Raw genomic sequence first — 23,251 nt, 5'->3', positions numbered from 1 at the left:
CGTGGCATTGTTCTTTTGATTTGTTTTGTTTTTTTTTTTTTAAATCACACCTTGTTTTGGCCTTTAGAAAAGAATTTTTTAATGTAGTGCAGAAAGTACATAAAGCTTTTGAGTAGTGGGTGAGAAATCAATTGTCTGGAGCTCAGGTCCCCCATCACTTGGGAACAAAAGAGTGTCAGGAATGTTAATTTTGGTTGCCAGGTGTTTGAGGGTTGAAAACTGAACAAAGATGACGTTCAACCAGGGTTTTAAAAGAGAAAGTTGAGAATGCGTCAGTTATTTTCTAGATTGAGCTGATAATAAAGTCACTGTCGAGTATAAATAGCCTCAGTAAAGAAAACATACAGGGAAAAAAAAAGAAATTTTTCCAAATCAATCATCACTGATAAATACTGGAGAGGAGGAGGCTCAGGGGACCCTTGTGGCTCTGCACAACTCCCAGACAGGAGGGGACAGCCTGGGGTTGGGCTCTGCTCCCCAGGAACACGGGAGAGGACAAGAGGAATCAGCTTTAAATTGTGCCAGGGGAGGATTGGAATGGATATTAGGGAAATTTTTTTTATCAGAAGGGTTGTCAAGCATTGGAAGGGGCTGTGCAGGGAAGTGATGGAGTGCCCATCCCTGGGGGAGATGAACAGATGTGGAGATGGTTTGGTTTGCTTGTGGTCTTGGCACTGCTGGGGTAAAGGTTGGGGTAAAGGTAAAGGTTGGACTGCACATTTAAGCTCTTTTCTGCATTACAGACCCCATGATTCCACTCTGATCACCCCCATGTCAGGTTCTGAGTTTGCTGTCTGTGCCCAGGCTCTCCCTGGCAGTGCTGGGCTGCGTTTCTGTGTCTCAGTGCTTTGGGAAGGTCACGCTGGCCCCAGCAGCAGGCTGGCAGGTACAGCCTCAGCTCGGGGTGCTGCTGCTCAGGGGTCTCTGCAGGCTGGAAATGCCCCTTGCCTTGCAGGAACACCCTGGTCCAGGCTGGGCAGGAGAGCTCCCAGTACCTTTTGTAGCAGAGTGCAGTAGGTGTCACTAGAGCCCTTCCCAACGCTCAAAGGGAAGCTCATTTCAGATGCAGGATCACCAGCAGCAACTGCTCCTGCAGTCATGGTTTTGTTTTTCCTCCTTCTTGTTTGTAGAAGCAAAAAATTAATCCATGGAGATTTTCTCTTTTAGCCTAGGATGATTCAAATGCTATAATATCGGTATATTTTTCTTCAGTTTTTCTTTAAGCAACTTGGTTCTAGAAAATAATTGTCAGTTAATCTTTTGTAACAAAATCCTGCTTCATGTTTTGTACTAAAACCACTTTGTGCCAGACTGTCACCTTTTAGTAGTTAATGCAAGTCCTGTTTTGCTGCAAAAGTCTTGATTTTCACTTGTGCAGCACATCACCCAGCTGTGCAATAGATCCTGCACCTTCCACTGCCTAATTACTGCTCCAGTGCTGTTCTCTAGGAAGGGTGGTTATGTGCACATGCACCTGGGTCAGGGAAATATGAGCCACTGACACCTGAAAAATAGTAAGAAAAGACTGAAAAATGATGGAGCTGTTATTCTGTTTATTTTTAAGAAGCAACCACCATGAAGACAGTTGTTTTTAAAGAAAAATACTTGAGCTTTGCAGATTGCCCCCTTTTTAGAATTTATCCCCCAGCTGGTCACTAAAGATGGGATTGGCTGACTTTTCTTTTCAGCTCTGGGAAGCCTTGAGCTGACACAGGGCTCTGGCTGCCCAAGGAGGGCTCTGGTGTCCAGCCTTATCCCTTTGCATTGGCTAAAGCCAGGGGAGATGATTTGTCAGCCTGACATCTGATCCACAACTTTCAGCAGCTGAGCAAAATAAAAATGAGCTGTAAACGTTAATACAGGGTAGGAATTGTATGAGTTGCCATGCAGGAAGGGTGGAAAGCAGGTGAGGTTTGTAATATGATGGAAGCATTGGCATAAGGTGTGATGCCAGGGCAAGGTGTCCTTTGTCAGCTTTGGTGGTTGAATCAGGGCTTGTTGGTGTCCCCATATGTGAGGAAATGCCTGAACTCTCATTTTGCTTTCACTGATGCACTGCTGGGTTAATGGTTGGACTCAGTGATGTAAAAGGTCTTTTCTAACCTGAGGAATTCCAGGCTGACTAACAGCAGGTCAGAGCTGCCAGGTGGGCAGAGCCTGTGAGGAGGCTGCCATGGACAAAGAAGGTCAGCAAATGACTGGTGCAATTCATCATCTCTCCATGGGTCTGTGTCAGCTGAGGAACATGGACAGAGCCTGGACGTGCAGAAGTGTGGGCAGCTCTGCCTGTTTGGTGTTTGATTTGTTGTGCATCTTGCAGGTAATTAAAATCCTCATCATGTTCGTGTGTTGGGAGTAGGAACCTGCCTGGCCCTTGGAGGGCACGGAGGGGGCTGTGAGGGACAGGGAGGGATGGCTGTGCTGCTCAGGGCTCAGGGAGAGGTGACCACAGTGGCCAGCATTCATTGCCCATGCACAGCAGTCAGCACCAGGGCGTGCATTTCCAGCTGACAGCTCCCAATTGTTTCCTCACCAATTACTGCAGCCAGGCCTTGATAGCACGGTGAGATGTGCCTCCCACCCATCCTTCATCTCTGTCACACTGACTGGGTGTTCTGCCTTTGTTACGACTGGGAGAACTTCAGCAGCGTCAGAAAAATAAGCAGGCCTGTCTCTGGTGTGAAAGGCTTAAAGACAGGGTGGATGCTGTTAAATAAAAATGTCTCAGTCCAGATGAAAATGTACATGATAAAAAAACCTCGTGGACCAGCTGAGCCCTCTCAGCTCTGTCTTCATTTGGGACCCAGTGGGGGATGAAAAGTGTAGGAACTTTTCTTTTGCTAGACATCTTTATACTTAGTAAAGTATTCAGCCTTTCTTATAATTTATTCATTGTGGTCTAGCATAGTCTAAAATATCAGCCCTTCCCTCTCTGTCCTTTTACATACGCATTTTTGATGCCTCTTAATTCATTATTTAAGCAGTCTGCGTTCTGCTTTACAAAACACCCTCCTCCCTGGTACCTTAATGCCATCAGTTATTTGTGTATCTGTGTCAGCAGCTTTCCAGCAGCGAAGGGAAGGGGCAGGCTGGGATGCTGATCCCCCAGTCCTCATCTCCTGCACCCATCCCAGCTGCCCTGCCTGGGGAGGAGCAGAGGGCTGGGCAAGGAGAGGGGCTGAGCAGCCAGGGCTGGAGAGCTGCAGCTCCAGCAAAGCACTTGAGGATGAGCTGTAGTGATGCCCCATCATTTGGAGGCCTCAGAGTTCCCCTGAGGGAGGAAAGTGGCTCAGTGGCACTTTAGGGAGGGTGGGAGAATGGGACACTGCAGCTCTTGGCACGGTGGAACCCCTGCTCCTGCTGGGACCTGGAGTCGCCCTCCTGGGACTCTGTGAAAATCCATTTTGGCAGCACATCCCACCCTGCAGAAGTGTCTGAGCTAGAGCTGGTGAGAGGCAGGGGACCCCTTTGATGGAGGTGCACCTGGAGTGTAAAGTATTCCCTGTCTTGTCACTAATTACAAAGTTGGATAGCTGTCAACAGGAACATTTGCAGCTGAAAAACGAGTCTGTACATGGCGAAGTGTGAGCGATGCTTTGATTGGAATTCTTGCAGCAATCTGTTTGCTCCCTGGGCACGGTGTTTGAAACGCTGCCAAATGTGTCATTCCCCCCCCAGATTCCATGGGTAATTCCTGCATCCAGGAAAGGAGGGTCTGGAAGGTGCCACGTTCCCAGCAATGCCTTTCCCTAACAAAAGAAAATTGGGCAGATAGTTCAGTTCAGAGTATTGTAACACGCCCTCAAGGAAAAGAAATAAAGGTTAAGTAAATTGAGAGGAACACAGATGTTCCAAACCTCCTTCTTATGGCCTTGGTTGCAAAAATGCCCTGGACATTATCTATTCAACATTTTTAACATTCCAGCCAAAGAAGAAGTTGGGAATATTTGACCTGTTAGTGCACGCTTCAAAGAAAGCATTTTCAAATACTGTGTGCTAAATCAAGCTTTACTTACTTAATAGCCACAATGTTTTCTTTTTGAGTCAGGAGCTCATGAGAGAGTCTAGGACTGAAAAACAGAACTGACAGCTTTCTGGCCATTTAATGGAAGTTCTATTTTATTGATCCGATCTGAAAGCGTTTAATATTAGCTTTGTGCGATGACATCAGCTGAGGATGCTGCTGTCACTTTGGGGACAGCAGGAGGAAGCACAATCCCTGCAAGGCAGGAGCTTGTTCTCAGCAGGAGAAACTTGGCTGAGGACATCCCAGATCCCACTGACTCAGTGCTTGCCTAAACACTTTTACCTTATGTTTTGCAAATAATAAACAGTTTTGCTTATTTCTGTGGCTTTGGGGGTTTGCCCCCTCCTGACAAAAGAGTGTTTGCTTGTTCCCATATTTACTTTCTCCCAGCTCTCCAATATCATATTTGCACAGTCAATACTCTTCTGCTGGCAGATTATTTTTAATAGAGCACTTTATTGAAGTGTCTTTCAGGAGAATATTTGCACTGCAGTGCACATCAGAGCACTGCTGTGTGAGGAGGGCTTCTCCTGAATGCACCAGCACTTCCTTATCAAATTTTGTGCTTGGAACATTTAGATGAAGGAGGATAAAAAGGAATGTGACTGCAGATCCTGTGTAGATCCTTGTGTAAATCCCACCATGGGCAAGGTCTTGCTGGACATTGACACGTTGTGAAGTAAGTACAGCACGTTCCATGCAGCTTTTTTGTCCCCCAGATTATCTTCCCATCACTTTTATATTCCTGACACCCAAATTATTTTTTAAAACTTTTTATTTTCCTTTTTTCTAATTACTGAGAAGAAATCCCAAGTTTCTCTCATTAGGGGGCAAGTTAATTAACCTCCAGTATATTCTGCTACTCTTGGAGTTAACCAGACCCCAACTGCTTCTTTTTGATGTTATTTTTTGGTTATCCTGAGCCTGAGATGGAGGGTGGTGACTGGCACTGGCCACACTGAAACCCACAACTCATCCCTCCTGAGACTTCAGTGGCACCAAGATTTCATGAGAGGAAGGGTTTGATGGCACTGGAGATGGGAACACTTCTGCTCATCACTCTCTCAGTCAGCACTCCATAGAGGAAACTTTAGGCAGGTCTGTTGTAAGCAGCTCCATTTAATTTTGTTATTTTTCACTATTAATTATCACTGGAAGCAGTTTCCAGTGAATTAAAATCCTCGTGTCTGTTGAGGAGTAGGGCTGCTCTGGTGTGCTTATTTTCCTATGTGTCTGCTCATGCAGATTTCCTGAACCCCTGCAATTTTCCTAGCTTCTTGCTGCTATTTGACATTTGTTCTTTGTGTATTTTTCCATCTCATTAATTTATTAAACATCAATGGTGATGCAGGTCTTTGATCCACTTAAAAATTAACCACCTACGCCTGTCTCCTAACCAGTTCTTGAGCCATGGCAATGTTCCCTTTCTCCTGGATATTTTGGCTCATCCACAGACCCTTTCCAGTGCCTGTGCCTGAGATGATTTTAAAGACCATGTGATTTTTTTTGAGTTTCCCATATTATTTTCAGGTTTGCTTGCAGAAAGGTGCAGTTTTTCTCTGTAAAAATGTGTTGTTCAGCAAGGTTTGTGTAACTTTTGCTGACTTCCCAAAATAATAAGCTTTTTTGGCAAGGAAAAAATATCGTGGCTGGGAAATGGATTTGTCTTGAGCATTTCTCAAAGAAGGGGGTTAATGGGAAGAGATCCCTGCTAGCAGCTCTGTTGCTCTCTCCTTGCAGAGCTTTTGGGTGAAACCATCTGGCCCTGAGAATCTGCACTTTTCTGTGTGCTGACACAGGTGATGCTGCACCCCTCCTCTGCCAGAAACTCCTGGGTGCTCCTCATGCCAAATCCATCACTTCAATATCCTCCTTCACAGGGCTGCTTGATTCCTGTCCACATTCCCAGATTTTTTATTTTTATTTTTATTTTTTTTGATGCCTGTTCTCTTCCTACAGGAGGTGAAATACATCATCACAATGTACCACAGCCCCTAAAACCTAATGGTGCTGTCAGAGCTCACTGCTGAACTTTGGTCCCCAGAAGGTGGGAGCTTCCCTCCTTGGAAGGAGCCCTTCCAAAAGCTGCCTCTGAGTTGCTAAGAAACAGCTTGTCACTGTGACATGGGCTGTAGGCAGTTCTGTACAGGTAATTAGAAGTCACTCCTGCTTTATTATTAACTATTTGTTGGCTTTTTTTTTTCTTTTAAATAATTTTCCTCCCCGTCCCCAGAGCGTTCAGCACTCCTGGTCCATCTGCATCAATTATGCATCGTCTGTGTGATTTTTCTTCCTGTGGAAACTTGGCTTGCAGGGGCTCTTTGTGATGCTCTAGCCATGACCTAACCCTGCTTTGCTGAATAATTCCTACCGAGACAACACAGTTTCCCTGCTGTGTTTTCCACGCTGCTGTGTCTCAGCAAGGCAAATAAATCAGGCTGTCTCCCACCACCAGGCAGCCTTGTTTGCTCAATTTTGCCATTCCATTTCTTGCTTTATTGAATAAGCATGTATTTATGTACCTTGTGTCCTTTCTCTGCCTGCCCATTTTTTATTGAACTCCTCTATCGTTCGGTTGGATTTTCCTGACAGAGTTTTGGATCTTAAAATGCTATTTCTTCAGACCAGCTGTCACTTCTGTCCTAACCTTGTCCCATGAGGTCTCTGTGCACTGCTTACGTGTCTAGCTCTGCCTGCCCCTTCACCTTCTCCTCAGCTCTTTTAGTTTTAATACCTCATACACGAAGTCTGGTTGGGTTTTTCCCCCATTCTCTTTAATTAGGGTGACTCTCATATTTTTGGCATTCTCCGAAAACCAGCACCCCTACAATGGGAACAGCCTTTATGTTCTTCATGACTCTTCTTTGTGCACCAAGCTCTTGTCTCTCTGGGGGTTAGCAGAGAGATGCTGCTGCACCAGCCCCAGCCTCAAATCTCTTCCCCAGAGGTCGAAGCAGTCTCCAGCCAGACTGAGGGGTTATTTTAGCTCCCCTCAGTCTGCTCTGGAGCCGTGGTGGGTGGCTCTGGGGCAGCTCACAGCCGGCTGGCTCCGAGGGAGCCTCAAGCTCCACTTGGCTGGAGCCAACACCCGGCAGCTCCTGGGGAAAGAAGTGGGAGAGCAGCCCCAGGGTGGGGATCTGCTCCCACCCCACGCTCTGTCAGCCCCCTCCCAGTGAGGCTTCAGACTGGAGAGGGAGGTTTCTGAGCTGAATCACCAGTTTGGGAACACGCCACTTGGCGGGATTTCCCCCTCACCCCAAATCCTCATTTCTCTCAGGAGAGCTCTGTGGAGCTTTGGGGATGTGGGGGAACAGAAAAACCTTTTCCCTAATGGCTCATCCTGCTGCTTAGTGACCGCCTGCCAAATTCAATGTTGGGAGATGCTGAGATCTGTGGGGCTGGGAGTCGGTGCCTAATGAAGGCACGTCAGGCTGGGAATGAGGATTTTATACCCCGCACAGCAGAACTCCAGGATGTTATTTATAGCTGCTCACTTGCACCACAAGCACCTGTAGAGACTTTATTCTTCAGCCCCTCAGTGGAATCACAAATGACAGAAAGAGCTGAAGATGTAATGACCCTTGAAGTAGCAGAAATTATTTACCAAACCGTAGATAAGACGACAGATCTCTCCTGCACTGTGTTTAGGGCATCCAATCTATTGCAGATGTTACCATAGTCATGCTGTTTAATTTAAAATTGCCCTGCCTTCCTTGTGTCTCAAATTCTTTTCTTGGGAAACTAAATCCTTTCATAACCTAAATGCAGCAGAGGAGATGAAAGCTGCTGGTCTGGGGATGTGTATGGCCATTCCAAGGGAGCTCTATGTAATTGTTTTTTAAATGGACATGCTTGCTCTATTTCTTTTGGTCTGGTTCATCCTGGTTTTGTTGTTTGTGATATGTCTTCTGACATATGCTCCTTGTCTAGCAATGAAAAGCTACCAAGATTAAAAACCTTTGTGAATTTATAACTGGCATAGTAAGAGCTCAAGCTCTTCTCATTTTACTGATTTTGTGACCTCCATAGCAGATATAATGCAGGGATTAAAAAGAAATGGTTATTATTGGTTTCCTAGAATAATTTTCTTTGTACATGGGTCAAAAGAATAAGGATTAACAAAATTATTAGGCATTGGAGACAATAGCCCAATCTGTCTGCCTTTAGCTTTTAAGGTGTTTCTTAACAGGGCAGGTGGCTCTGATAGAGAAGACTTGTCACTCTCTTGGGCTGAACATGGTCCCTACTCCCCAAAAAATTGTTGTCTTCAGACCAATTCCTCACTACCAAATACCCAATAGGTCTTCAGTGAAATCTGTCAGGGATCTCAGCTTCAGCTTCATGTGAGGGAGTCTGATTTACATTTACAAGACATAATATGGTTGGTCCTAATTTTTCCTGTGTGCTTTCAGCTGCAGTGCCAAGCAGCGAGTTGTGTAAATCTCGCCAGTGTGAGCTTTACTTATCATTTAACAATCACCTGTGAGCACTAATTTTAGTTTTCCCCCTACTGAGACAAGGTTTTGGAAGTGCTCAATGGATGTCCAGCACATGCAGGTGGAGATAACCCCGGGGATTAATTTCACCCATGGCTTTATCAGGGCTCAGTGAGACCCACGGGACAAGAGAGGCCCTTTACCCACAGCTCCTGGATTGCTCTTCCTGGTGGTGCTGCAATCAAAGCTGTCAAGGAAAATGATCTACAGGCAGTAGCTTGATTATATTTGTCCTGAGATACTTCTACACTAAAGGATTTTCAAGTTTTAATCAGTCTGCATTAACTGCAGTGCTCTTGTAGTTGATCATGGAAAGAAAGCAACTGTTGATTGCACTAAAAGCATTAAGTGACCTCTGCTAATTAAAAGATAATGTCAGTGCATCTGAGTGGAGTGCCTGGGTCTTTAGCCTTTCAGATAGACACTAAATGAAAATCAAAGAGTTTGGAGGAAATATTTGTGGTAAAGTTAAGAGACTTGTTTGTAGAAATAGCAGGTCATGTTTCATAAAAGTTATTTAATCCATTAATGATACCCAATATGCCATAGAAGCAGCAATTTGCTGAAAAAGAGCAAGCTCTTCCCCAGATGTGGGATGTCTTTACTTACTCTGCCTTAACTGGAGCATTTAGCTTGGGAAGCCTATGATATAGTGAATCCAGTGTGAGTCCCTCTGTTGTCCATAAATAAACCAAATGCTTTTTCTCACAAATGCAGGTCACCTTTCAAATGACCCAGACGTTCAGTGTTAAGTTCTGTGTTCAGTTATAGGGTAGTCAGTGTCTACAAATGCAGCCTTGCCTTTATTTCATTAATCTCAGTGTCTGGGAGAGAAAATTAAACAGGTGGAATAGCTATGTACAAGCACATCCCTTGCTCCTTGGAGAGGATCTCTGGTAAACATTATCTTCTGTTTTCTATATTTATATAGACACAGAATGGAAGTCCTTTGGACAGGGAAGCAATGGCACAAATTCTCTGTGAAATCACATGGAGATGCTGTTGTGTCCTCCAAGGAGCCATCAGTGGCCAGAGAGCTCTTGGAGGAGGTGCCAAAGCAGTTGGTGAAAGTCTGGGATAATTTTTCAGGTTTCTGCCTCACTCTGACTCCTCCTTCTGTGAGAAGAAACAGAAAGAAGGGAAGTTAAAATATTTTTTTTCCATGTGGAAGAAGTTAAATCCCACATGAGAATAGAGAAGGGAACAGAATGGTTCGAATTGTGGTGTTGAAAATGAGGTTGACTCCATGCATAAAGCAGAGGCTTCCTGGGGAGGAGAGAGGAGGTGTCTGCTTCTCTTCAGATTAAAAGAACCGTTCTGGAAGCTGAAGGTAATCTCTTCCCAGGCCTTTGTAAGTGAGCTTCACAGCTGCCAGATTGCATTTGATCACAGCCAGCAGCCCTGGCTGAGAGGCTGCAGGGTGAGGAGCAGCACAGCACCGGGTGTGAGCCAGCCCTGGCTGAGCTGGGTCTATCCAAAGGCTCTTTCCAGGCAGAAAGGGGCTGATTTGCCACCATCCCAAAAGCTGCAGGACGAGCTGGGCTCAGCCTCCAGGGGTATCAAGATTAGAGGGGAATTTTCAGACAGAAAATACTGATTTTTCTCAGTGCCAGTCACCCACCTCACAAAAAATATTGTTCATCTGAAGGGAAATGGAAATGTAAGCCTTTGACACAAATATCCCCTTTAAAGAAGCCTTCCCCACCCCCAACCCCCCACCCACAGGCAATAGAAAGTTACATTTACTTACGTGAAACCTGAAAAATTTTAACTTTGAAAACTTTTAACTTTGAAAAAATGCCCTTTCTGTTTGCCCTTAGCACTGAACTTTGTGGAATTCACCCTTTGTTCTACTGAGGTCTCAGCAGTGCCTGATGCCTCATTTCTCTCTTTTCTGTTTTACAATTAACCATTATTTTCAGTGTTTTTTTAAAGAGCAATATGCACACCTGAAGATATTTTAAAGAAACTATTTTAAAAGGTTATAAAGAATAAAATAAATACTTGGCATCGAGATTCTTGGAGTGCATGATGAATATTTTAACAACAAAAAAATCTAGCCAGAGAGAAATGAAAAGATTTAGTGCTCTAAATAAAACTCTTTGTGGGTTTTAATGTGCAAAAATGGACAACAATGGCTTTAAAGCCTCTCCACAAATACTTATATCTCTGCCCTGGTATACTCTGCATATGTTATATCCGTGGCCAGTAATGGTCTGTTGTGTCTCTAGGTGCTGAGGGAAGGTATTACACCAGTTTTCTCCTCTAGGACTTTGTATAATAACCTCTGGGCTTTGAGCAGTGAGTTTGGAGCTTTGGGAAGACAGCTGTGGGTGTAAAGCTCAGGTTTTGGATCCTGTGGTGGAAAGTGGGAACCAGAGAGAGGGGAGGGAAGGGATGTCTGGGAGGTGCTCACTCCCCTCAGAGGGGCTCAGCCAGCACAAACTGGGGAAAGCTCTGTGCTCACACAATTTCTGATTGTTTTGTGGCTGCAGTGAGGGCTCAGACCAATGTGGGATAAACTTTGGTTGTGTCACTGCTTAACATTTCCATTTCTTTCCTTCCCTCACACACATCCCCACACAGCTGGAAAAGAGAAGCTTTCTGTAATATCAGCTGTGACAGAGGTGGAGCATTACTCGAGTTTTTATTTGTGTAATTGGTCAATTCACTAGCTAAGAAAGCCTTTATTATTTTTTTTTAATTAACCAAATGTGTAAGTGTCCATGAAACATGGATTTCTGTAATTATTTCTGTAAAGTAATATCTTTGGCCTGAGCAGGAGCCCTTCAGTCCTGCTGTAAGGTTGCCTTTCTGCAAACCCTCCAGCTAATTGAATCTAATATATTTTCTTCCTTGCTGTTACAGAAACTCCTACTGCTAAATGTAGTGAATGCAATTGCTAAAGTGATGGTGCCAGTATAAATTATTAAAATTACATGGAGTAATAAAAATATGTTGTGTATAAAAAATACAGAATAAGGCAGTAGGACTCAAGTTTTCAAGTTACTTCAGAAAATTCTCTATATCTATAATCTGGACAAGTGGTACAGTTGGATTCTCTCTTTACATGTTTTCTAAAGCAGAATGTTTGGATGCCATTCTTTTCAGGCTTCCAGCTTTCCTTGAAGAAAATGAGATGGTTTGAAGAGGGCTGCTCTCAGGTTTTTGATAACTTTTGGAAGCATCTTGGCTTGAAACATTAAAAACATAATTTCCAAAGTCATAAGTTACTTCTGAAAATCCATGTTGTTTGTTTGTAACAAGAAGCATTGATAAAATTTGACTGTGTGAAGATCACTTTGTATCAAACATAAAAATTCATTAATTTAGTACATAATGTCCGTTTCCTTGTTATTACAACAGAGGAGCTCTTGAAAAACATGAGAAACCTATTCCTCCTCTTCACTATAAATTAATAAAAATCACCCATTTGAGCTTTTTCTTTCTTGCAGCAGGCACTCAGAGAATGGACATGGGAAGTGCCATGGAAAATTGGAAAGAGACACTAAACAGCACAGATGCAAGGTTAGTGTTACACAAAAAAAAGGAGTTCAGTGCATAATCTCAGCCCTTGATGAAGAAGATGTAGTGAAATGTTGACTTTAATTGCCATGGGACATAGATTAGCAGATGGTCCCATGGATAGACTGCTCTCCATGTCTATAAATAGCATAAGTTAATTTATGCAAGATCTTCCTTTTCTTTTACAGCTATCTCCCAATGTGTCAATATCTTATTGGCAAGGAAGCATGCAGCCCCAGAGCTGGAATGGAGACCCCGTTTCCAGCCCCGGTATCGTGTGATTATGTTACAGCAAAAAACCATCTGATCAAATAACTCCTGATTGAAAAGACAGGCTGTGACAGTCTGATCTGAACACACCTTCATTTCAGAAATAACTATCAGGTATCTGCAAGTCAGCTGGAATAATGGCTGGGAGGAGTGGGGGAGGCAGCACAGCTCGGAGCGGGCTCGGGGAGATTCTCCCGGCTCCGTCTCAGGCTGCTGATGGTGTTTTGCTTTGCACATCTCCAGCTTCCACCTCCCTGCTGCTGGGTGAACTCTTTTGCTTGAGGTCTCTCTGCCACAGCCACAGGTAAGTGGTGGAAAGGTTTTGGGACCTGCCAGGAGTGTGTGCAGCCAGCAACCTTCAGCCTGGCCCCTCTGTGTCAAGTTTGGCCTCCCTGACCTGCAGACCCCTGGTGCCTCTCAGCTCCTTATCCCTGGAGCGTTTTTTCCTCTTTACTGGGCTTCCCCAGGCCTCTCACTCCGTGTCTCCCTGTCCAGTTTTTGTAATGGAAACCTTTCTTTTTGGTTCACAGCTTTGGCTTCTCTGTCATTCTGGAAGCCTCATGTTTGGAGCTGTCACGGAGTAATTCGGTACCAGAATCTGGTGGATATTTCTGCTTCTGGGCTTGTTAAGCCATTTGTGCCTTGTCCAAAGAACTTCTAGAATCCCTCACTTTTAAGCTCTTCATCCATCATTGTGCAAATGTTGGCATTATAAAACAGGGTCCAAGCAACCTTTGTGTCCAGGTCTCCCTTGCTACCACAATGAATTAAAGAGGTACCAGTAAATACGAAGCCAGCAAAGAATTTTCCAAGCCACCTAAGTAAAGACAATATTTTAAGCCAGAGCACTTCCTTTTCCCAACAGTGTCATGGTGTCTATAAGCCTCACAGAAGGGCTGAGCCCTGCCCCTTCACCACCTGGGCAGGTAAATGAAAATGTAACAGAGGACCTGCAGTGATTGTGCCATTTTGAGCCTGACATCCACCAAAATCAGCCACTAGAAGTATGTACTGATAGACCAAGGTCCACAACCTGCTCTGTGATAAATCTGAACCCCCTTTGGTTCAGTAGGGATATTCTGGATTTACCTACATGTAATTTAGAGCAGATTTTGGACCCTGCCCATGAGCATTATGCCTTTCCCTACAGAAAGGAAGATTGATTCTGACCTTACTTAAACTAAGCAGCTTTAATCATTTGCTATAGAAACACCAAGACTGGACTGGGGGCTGGGGACACAGACATGGGAATCCTATAATCTTTGGTTAAGTTGTAATGAAATTGTCCAGGATGAGAAGGAAACAGATGGATTCTGATTAATTTCTCACAAGTGTAGACCTCAGCATCCGATGTAACATATGTGGTGAGCAAATGTCACTCATGCCTCCAAAGTGCAGAAAAAAATCACTATTGTCAGGATATATTCATTGGCATATTGGCTGCTGAACTCCCAAGGGTGCAAGGATGCTGTGCATTACATTTAGTCCTGAATTAAATATTCAGAGGCAGAGATACCTAACCCTTTCCTGTATGCCTCACTGGTTATCACAGTTGAGCTTAATGAATTGAAAGAGGGAGGGGAAGGGAGATTTCTCCCCCTCCTTTGTAAATCATTATTTACTGTGGGAGGAATATCAAGATGAGTTGGTATTTCTGCTTTAGAGTGTTCAGCTGACTACCAATAGAGCCTGAGTTAGGGAAAATAATGCAGCTTTGAGCTGTAAATGAGCAACTACACGACTTTCATCTTGTATTGATAGAAATCAGAGCCCAGCTCTGTGTTTGTGGAGTTGTTCTGGGTTTTGTCACTTCTATAATCTATTCCATGTAATTGCATATTTAAAGAAAATGTAGTTCATTTATTGATTGCCACAATATTGTTTCAGGCAGGTAAGATAAGAGGCCAGAGCTGCTTTCTCTTGTCTCCACATAGTCTTAGGGAGTGGAAGGAGCAATGCACGTGAGTAAAGCGAGGCCCCATCTGTGCTGAGGAAAGAGATTCATTACAGCTGACTTGTCCTGTCAGAATTACTGCCCCAGACTGTTTCTCGGAAAAGGATGTCACTAAGATATCTATTAGAGTATTTCAGCCACAAACTTGAGAAATGAATATTGAGCAGTGGGGCTCCTCTGTGGCTCAGGCTCTGCCCCTGGGTGCAGCTCCCCACTTCCAGTCACTCCCTCTGCAAAATCGAGTGACGTGGCTGTCTGTGTCTTCTCTTCTCAAAATTAATTCCTCATTAGAAAAAAGGGGGGAAAATGGATATTTTGCTCTCTAACTCACTGTAGGTTGAAATGTAATGTCTGTCTTGCACATTTCCCTCTCCACCTCTGGCAAACACTACTCCACATTATGAGCTGGTTTGTTTGTCTTAATGATCTCCTGTTTAACAAGTGAGTGTGCATCTTTTTTGGTGGGGAAGCTGAATCATCTCAAAAAGAGCTTTATTTCTGATTGAGGAATCCATGGCTGATAATGCTGGGGAAATCCTGAAACAGCCACATGAGCTGCTGTCTTACACTGGTTGAAATTGGCTCTTCACATGCAGCCTTTTGTTTCTTCCTGAATGGAAGATGCAGCAAAGCTCAGTAATAGTTGGAGCTACACTAAACAGTCCCCATCTGCTGGAGTCATAACCTTCATTTTGAGACCCCTAGTTTTGGAAAACTTGACCTGAGGTTCTGGTTTCCTTTTCTCACTGTTCAAAGTTGTGCCCTGTGTTGGACTCCGGGCTCCTGGAGCCCAGCAGGGTTTGGTTTGACTCAATTGCTCATTAGATACAACTCTATGTTTAAACCTTTAAAAATTCTAATGAAAAGGCTCTGATTTCTCAGGAAGCTGATATACAATTCACTGCTGGTTTTGCTAAAATTCCTGAGTTTTTCTTTGCTGGGTTGTTTCCAACATTTTTTTTCCTGGCATTGCCTTAATTATGTACCAAAAGTGGGTAGCAATTTGTGTGTCTGCAATGCTTGTGAACACAGTGCTCTTTGTCAGATGGAAACTCTTGTTTTCACTTTTTCTGTTTTTTCCATGGTGCCTGACAATGCATCACTTACAGTTCCTTCCTTTAAGCTGGAGTCAGTGCAATGAGTCTAAGTTTGATAATTGCTTATTGCATCCAGACTGCACAAGGCAAAATCACTTAAATCCTCTGTTGATCTCCAGAGTCACTGAACAAGACTAAACTGTCTCATTTTTCCTTGCTTTCACATGGCACTGGAATTCCCTATAAATGTTACAGTCTGCTTTGCTGTCCTGGAAACCAGGAGCTGTGCTGGGACTCCTTGGCCTGTAAAAGTGACATTGCAGAGCTACAGCAGGACTTTGTGACCCAGCTTGTGTTGCGTGGAAACCTCAGAGTCTCATGATGCTAAATCATGAGACTAATACACAGTTTACAGCTAAATCCATGGTTTGCTGGACAAACCTACCCACTGCTTTGCTTGGCAGAGGTTTTTGTGGATAACCAGGCAAGCCTGAAGCCGTGGGAAGAGGTGAAGCCAGGGAGACTGGTGAGAGATGGATTTGTAGGGAAGATAAAATGGTGGGTGCAGAGACTTGAGTTAATTAATTGCAAAGCCACAGAGAAAAGGAATATAGAACCAATGCAGAATTGTCTTGTGACCAGAAATATTTCCCTAAATCAGGTGAGTGAGAATTTACTCACTCAAGTGAAGCTGTTTTCAATGAGCAGAGATGAGGATGGGACCTGAGTGCACGTTGCCTTTGTCTCTCCAGCTGAGGCATCACACATGAAAGTCCCAATCGCTGCTTCCTGTGTTCAGCAAACCAGTAGAGATATAAAATTGGGGCATAATGATGAATGAAACTGTGGGATGTGTCTTGATTATCCCAGGTTTCTAATGTATAATTGAATTATTTTCTTAAGTGTATTTCAAGCCCTTTGATTTCTAGCCTCTGTTTTTAATTACTCAGCCCCCTCTTGCCCTTGTGCATTATTATGCTGCTCATTAGCATTCAGTGAGACTACAGAAGTTTGACTTCTGAATAAAGTAGCGTACAAAAGAGAAGGGATGCTTTTTATCTTACCACTTAATAATTTAAATGGAACCCTTTTCTTTAATCAATGTTTAATAGTACAATAGTTGTTTGTTTAAACTGTGCTTTGCCTAATTTTGCAAACAAAAAGGAGAGGCAGGATAAACATGTTTAGAAATAATAAGCTTTGTAACCATTTTAATCTTCAGAAGACTTAAAATATCTCCAGCACTTCTAATGTCAGTTCATCTCAACAAGGCAGGAACGTGGGCCCTGAATGTCTCTGTATCATTTATGCAGTGCTAAGAAGCACCAGCCTATTTTTTATTTGAGGGAAGCAGAAAACCTTGCTAATTGCAAAACTGAAAGCTACTCAGCAGCGTTAATATTGTTGGCATGGCCGCCAGCTGCGATGATTAGGATGTGTGACAGAGGGAGAGATAATTTGATCACAGGCCTGGGGACCAGAAGCTCCTGTGTCCTGCTCCTTCCCAGTGCACCTGCAAAGGCAAGGAAAATACAGGGGGAGATTTAGTGCAGCCCCACAGTGCCCAAGATTTCTGGGAGGGCCCTGCAGGGTGCAGTGGGTGCCAGAACTGTGAGTGTAACTCCAGGGTGAGGGAGGGGATGGGAGCTCAAGCCTGGGCATTGACTTGCAGGAGGAAATAGTTTTCTGGGGCTAGTAATTTATTGCTAATAAGGCAGTAATTAATAATCAGGTGTGGAGGCTCTGCATGTGTGGTGCTGGTGTCACCAGCAAAATGTTTGGATGGGATCAAACACTGTGGGACAAAAACTGGGAAGCTGAGCCATGGCAAGGTCAGGGGGACCCTCAGAACACAACATAAAAGAGATGGACTAAAGCCTCTGTCCCTCTGCTTGGCTTCCTCCTATGCAAAACAGGAATTGATCAGGGATGTGTTGAGGATTTAGAGATATCTGGAGACCGCTTTGGAGACATTAAAACTAGTGAGCATAATATCTGCATTTCAAAGTACTCTTTGGAAATCTTAATTCGTTTTGACAGCAACCCAGTGCTAGAAATGGGGCTGTCTCTGCTGTCTGGATGGGAAAACTGAGGCCAAGAGATGGGAAGAAATTATGAGCACAGGACAGCACCAGGCCAGGGAAAGCTGTGAACTCCTGTCTGCTGTGGCTCAGCAGCCCAGTAAAAGCACCCACAGCTGGCAAACTGCTCCATCCACACATATCAGGGGGTTGTTGATCCTACATAATCCCTGTCTGATATCCTGTCCAGCCTACTTTCAACAAACTGTATCCCAGACAGCAAGATGAGACCTTTCCTCCTGCTAATTTGTGTCTCCTGTCCTGTAAATCTTTCCATTTCCCATCAGCACATCCAGTTCCCTCCCTTTTACCCACATCTACTTCTCACATTTCTTTATGCAACCTTGCGGCTCCTTCCTGCTTCTGCCTTTTCTCTCTCCCCTTTCCTAGGCTCACTAGAGGTCTGGAGGGGTGTTAAGTGTCAGGAACAGTAGGCAAGAAGGTGACAGCTCCCCAGGTAAGGAATGAGCTGGAGAGATGTGGTCTCATGCTGTGGGCTTGTTCCCTCCTATTTTGACTATATTGCAACTCCTGCTGTTTAAAAGAGCATAGCTGTGTTGTGCTAGCATGGGATGAAGGAGAGCCAAGGCTGGGGATTTGGACCCTTTCTTTCAGGCTAAGTGAATTTATCCAGGATGTGAGAGTCTGCTTCTGGATTATTAATTTACTATGAATGGTGGTGTGGAAGCTGCTGAGGTTTTTACTGTTTTTCACACATGCACCAGAGAACTTGCACAAAGACAACTAGAAAGGCAATTTGCAGTTCCACAACAGTAGCCAATGAGTGTTCTCCTGTGATAAAAGTAGCCTGCTCTGTTCCACAAGGCATTTTTACAGTGGTTCTTCCAATTTAAGGAATGTTTGTCCAGGAGGATGACGATTTGAATCACAACAGGATTTAGGTAATAGAGCTGAGATCAACCTACTGTTGCACTGAGCCCTGTGGTTACCTACGGTGAGACACTGCCCTCTCTCACAGAAATGAGACTCGATTCTACACATATTTAAATGCCTGACAGCCGCCGGAGCATTTATTTGGACGTCACTGTTTAGGTGAGCAGCAGAGCTACGGGAGAGTCTGAGGGTGTGAAGTGGGGGGATAAAAGGCTCTGCAGAGAGTCAGTGGCAGAGCAGGAAGGAGACTCCGATTCCCAGTGGCTGCTGGAAAGGCAAAGTGACCCCGACTTTGTAGCCAGGGAAACACCGGGTTTCATTTTGAACATTTAATCCAAATTTGCGCAGATGATGGTTTATTGATGACCCGCAGGACTGTGGACGTGCGGTAAGAGGCGTGGGGAGGTTACGGCCCGAGCCCCCGCTCCCTTCTCAAGTTGCAGCTGTTTCCGAAAGATGCTGCGAACTCCGGGCCGGCTGCGAGCCAGCAAACATCTCCCGTGTCTTCCCTGGGCTGAGCAGCGGCCACTCGCATTCTGAAATAAGGTCAGGACTCCGTCAGGCGATGAAGAGCCCGGGCTGAGCGGAGGCTCTGTCTCCGGAAGGCAGCGCGATCTTCCCCGGCAGCAGCATCCCGGCTCGGAGGAGGGAGGGAGGAGAGGGCAGCTCGCCCGAGCCCTGGGGTCAGGGACCGGGGGGAGCGAAGGGAGGATGCTCCGTTGGGCTGGGAGAGACGCCGGAGCCGTAAGACCGTGCTTCCTCCCCAGCCTCTGAGAAGGAGGAGGAGGAGGAGGAGTGGGAGGGGAGTTCCAAAGCCACTTTGGGCGCTGCGCCGCTACGTGCGGGAGTCTGTGCGGAGCATCCTCCTGGCAGCCTGAACGCCGGGTGCTCTCCCCGCTCCCCCGTGGGTGATTCCCCGTTCCCCGGGGTGATTCCCCCTTCCCCGCACGCTGCTCCTGCCTCCGCAGCCGCTCCCCGGGAGACACCGCGGCCAGGTGAGCGGGGCCGGGCAGCGGAGCTGGGGCACGGCGGGCTGGGCTGGGCACAGCCGGGGCTCCCCTCCGGCTGTCCTGGCTGGAGCCGAGGGACCCCTCCGGCAGCTGCCGGGCCGGGCTGGAGCCGGGGATCCCCCCGATTGCCGGGGCCCGGGCGGGGGGGGTGTGATGCGCGCCGGGGGGAGGCAGCTGGGAGAGAAGCATCGCTTCAGCTGCGATGTAACTTGTGTTTCGGAGAGCAGTCACCGAGAGTGTGGTGGCTAACAGTGATTTATCTGCTCCCCAAGAGACCACGGGGACAGCGGGGTGCCCGCCGTGCCCGCACTCCCCAGAACGGGCTCAGCGAGCCCCTGGGGCTGGGCAGGCTCCGGGAGAGCGGCTGTGTGTCTGTCCGGAGCGCTCCGGGTACTGCTCCCGGAGTTAAATCTGGCTCTGCACTGGGGCGTGTGCGCGAAATTCATTTACTGCCCCCGTTACTCCAGTGATGAGGGTGCCGCTAGCAAAGGGTCAGGCTTGCTCTTTAAATGTCACTCTTTTTTTTTTTCTTATTTTTCTTTTAAAAAGTGTTTATCATTTCAGCTACCGATTTTATAGCTCCTGAAATACTTTCATTTCCCAGAGCAGTTGGTTTCCCACCACTGGCACTTTCACCTTTTTGAGTGGGAGGATTTACTTTCTTTAAAAGAGAGCTCTAACAATACCCACTCCTTTCGGCGAGGCACGTGTCATCTCCCGACCCCAACAACTTCACTTTGACAAAAGAAAAGCTGGAAATAATTACTTAAGAGATGCGACTTTGTCTGCTTCAACAAGTTGCTTTGTTCTCCGCCCGAGTAATTTCCTCCAAGGCGCGTGGTCATTGTGGTTAGCAGAGGATGGGGAGATTGGGGTGATGTTAAACCTGCAGTCACCGGGGATTAATGCACGGCCATGAAATCACCGACAGCCAATGGAGGCATGGGTTTGGACACGTCCTGACCCAAACTCTCTTCCAAACTGGCGATCCTGCCGTGCTCCAGGGGAATAAGGGCAGGTGGTGCCATGGGGATGCTTTCCTAGCGCGGTGTCACCGTGCTCCTCAGCCTCGTGCCCTCCTCTGAGACAGCCAACAATTCATCAAACGTGTGTGCTTAGTCTGGCTGGTTAAAGGTTTCACTTCTGGGGAAGGGATTATTGAAAATGGGTAATATCAGTGCCTGGGCACGGAGAGAGCTGGTGTGGCTGAGCCGGCTGCTGGCAGAGTGTAACCAGCCAAAGAGTTCCCAGCCCTTGTGGCAGGAGAACTGCCTGAGCAGTGTGTTTGAGCACACAGTGCTTTCACCTGAAGTAAATTGCTTTCCTTTGCCTGGTTGCTCGGAGAAGAGCTGCTCCCCTGGAGGTGGGCACAGACTCTGTGCCAGGGGAGTCAGGAGAGGCACCCAGGGGAAAGAGCCTTGCCCCGCTGTGCCAGCGGCTCCTGCTCTGCTCTCACCCTCACCTTGGTGCCTCTGTGCTGCCAAGGCCCTTGGCCTCAGTTCCTGCCACTTTGCCCTAGGGTTACTCAAAAACTCAGGGTAGCTTTTGGAGAATCACAGCAGATGTTGCCTGGCATGGTCTGGCTCCTGAAATGTTCATTTCAGAGTTCAGGCTGCCTCTTCTGTCTAATGTTCCCTTAACCTTCATCATTTGCTGCAGACTCATCCAATTCCCCTGCAGGTCAGGCAGGGGCTTCCCCACAGGCTGTGCGTGACCCTTTTTATCACTATCACAAATATTTTCACTCAAATCACTAATATTTCTGTTTGCTAGGGTTCTCAATGATAAAACATAAGTTTTTGGGTCCAGACTCTCTGTTTATCACAGACTTCACCCCTGAAGTCTTTCAATATTTTTGGTTGTGATTTGTATGTAGGTACACACACACAGAGTCCCTTATCAGTGCCATTGCATCGATAGCCCTTTGCATTGAGGGACCCACACAGAATATTAGCAATATGACTGACATGCCTCAGAGCTCTGTGTAAGATCCTTATGCCTTCATTGCCAATAAGACGTGACAGGATACATCTAATGAATTACCTTTAAATTAGAAAGCAGTAAACAAGCCATTATTGGATTAGAGGAATATTAAAATTAGAAGAACGTAACCATCTTTTGATATCCTGTGGCACATTTTTACCAGCTAGGAAATGACACAGGGAGCTGCAGAGAGAGAGAGAGGGTCTCTAGAGAACTGTAATGATTTTCATCTGTGTGAAATAGATTTTTTTTTAAAATGCTATTACTTAGTGTCTTACGTTTAGATGATGCTGTAGCAGATTTCTTCTTTTCTTTTTCCCTTCTAGTTTTATATTGATGTTTGATATATTTGTCTGAGTGAGTTCAGTGCTTGTGGAAGGTACAGGCTTGACATATTCTGATAGCTAAAATCTACCAATTATTGAAGAAAAACACAGGCAAAAGGAAACAAGAGTCTTGGTGATAAATTTTAGTCCAATACTGAAGAGCTTTCTGCCTTTCTAGGGTGCAGAGATTGTCTGCATTCATGCCACTTTTTCCTCAGCTGTTTAGAAGGCTGCTCCAGCTCTGGTGATTGTGGAATGTTATTTAAATTATATAAAAAACAAAATTCACCTTGACTTCCCTGAGTTTTATATAAATTGCTAAGAGTCCAGCAGTTCTCCTGGTCACACAGCTCTGGTGCAGGTGTTGCCTCTGGATTGGATCTGAATTGGCAACTGGTTGGTGGTGCTTGGGAGCAGCCCCTGATCTCCCCAGGCCAATCTTTTATTAATTGGAGGCCAGCACCTGCTGTCCTCTCTCAGGCAAAGCTTCCCAATTAAGGGCTGGGCTGAGAGTGAAAAGGGCAGAATTTGGCCAGTCCTCTTCCAGTGTCAGGAAAAATTTGTACATGGAGAAGTAAATAGTAGATTAGTTGATGGAAAGCAATTAATTTTCAGTCTTGTGTAAAATAAATTTTTGAAATTATTATAATTCCACCTATCTAGTTTGACCATTGAAAAAACAAGCTCTTAGTCTAGAACTGAACCTGAATTTGTGAGTGCAAAAAATTGTTTTCTTTGGACTACCAATATTTTGTAACTCTGTAAGACCAATCTTTTATTCTTTTAAACTCACTATCAAAATGAATATGGAGCAGCAAGATACCTTTGAGTCCCAAGCCTCATTCCAGCCTCCGGAGGAAAATCTTGAACATAATGTTTTGTCCTGGATTTTGGAAGCACACTCAGAATAAAGATCTCTATACAAATACTTTTCTTCCGAGGTATTGGATTTTCCTTGTCTCTCTCTCTCAGAGTTTATGGCCCTGGGACTCCTTTTCTCAAGGTCTAGTAGAACTCCTTCAGCATCTCTTTTTCCCCTTTGAAAATGTGATAACCATCAGGCAGGCGGCTGCTTTGAAGCCGGTGCCAGCCCTGCAGATCAGGAGATCACAGCTGACTCTCACCTGGGGTCAGGCAGCTCGAGCAGAGCTGCTTTGCAGTGCCAGAGCATCCTGAGCACTGCAAGGACGGGGATTTCTGTCGGGCTGGGGCACCCAAGCCTCTTTGCTATTCTGAAGAGGCTTGTAAAGAGGAACAAAGGACTGCGGATTTCACCCATTTTGCTCTGTTTTATATTTTCCAGCAGTTATTTTGGAAAGGCTGTGAGCTGAAAGGCTGATTTTCTCAGGCTTGGTGCAGCTATGCCAGAGTAAAGCTCAAATGAGGGAAAGCAGCACCGGGTATCTCTGTGACTCCAAAGGTGACCTGTTGTTTTTATTCCCCTTTCTGTTGTGTTTCAATTTCAGTTACACTTTGCAGGGAATATCTGCGAATAAAAACTCTTGTGGGGTCAGGCCTTTCTCCTAGAAGGATATTTCCCTCTGCACAACACCAGGACAAGTTTTTCCTCTCCTTCCACAGCAGCTGTGCTACGTGTGCTGTGAGGTATAACAAGGATAAATACATTAAGGGGCAGCAATCCCACCCT

At 45.5% G+C, this 23,251-nt stretch overlaps 1 protein-coding gene and 1 long non-coding RNA gene across 2 annotated transcripts in view; both read left to right on the top strand.

Annotated features, from left to right (window-relative positions):
- The first annotated feature begins 5,992 nt into the window (after window positions 1-5,992).
- Window positions 5,993-13,049, top strand: LOC117245074. Its single transcript, XR_004499268.1, has 5 exons — window positions 5,993-6,176; window positions 11,979-12,051; window positions 12,237-12,432; window positions 12,562-12,622; window positions 12,849-13,049. It is a non-coding gene; the product is annotated as an uncharacterized LOC117245074 (long non-coding RNA).
- Window positions 13,050-18,955: 5,906 nt separating this feature from the next.
- TAFA4 (TAFA chemokine like family member 4) overlaps window positions 18,956-23,251 on the top strand; it is a 68,046-nt gene continuing 63,750 nt past the window's right edge. Inside the window, exon 1 of the mRNA XM_033517562.1 lies at window positions 18,956-19,279. The gene's annotated coding sequence lies outside the window, so the exon portion shown is untranslated. The remainder of the gene's footprint in view (window positions 19,280-23,251) is intronic.

Source organism: Parus major, chromosome 12 (assembly GCF_001522545.3).
Source record: "Parus major isolate Abel chromosome 12, Parus_major1.1, whole genome shotgun sequence".
NCBI classification, from domain to species: Eukaryota; Metazoa; Chordata; class Aves; order Passeriformes; family Paridae; genus Parus; species Parus major.
The sequence above is the reverse complement of the archived record's forward strand: the minus strand, read 5'-3'. Positions and strand labels throughout refer to the sequence as shown.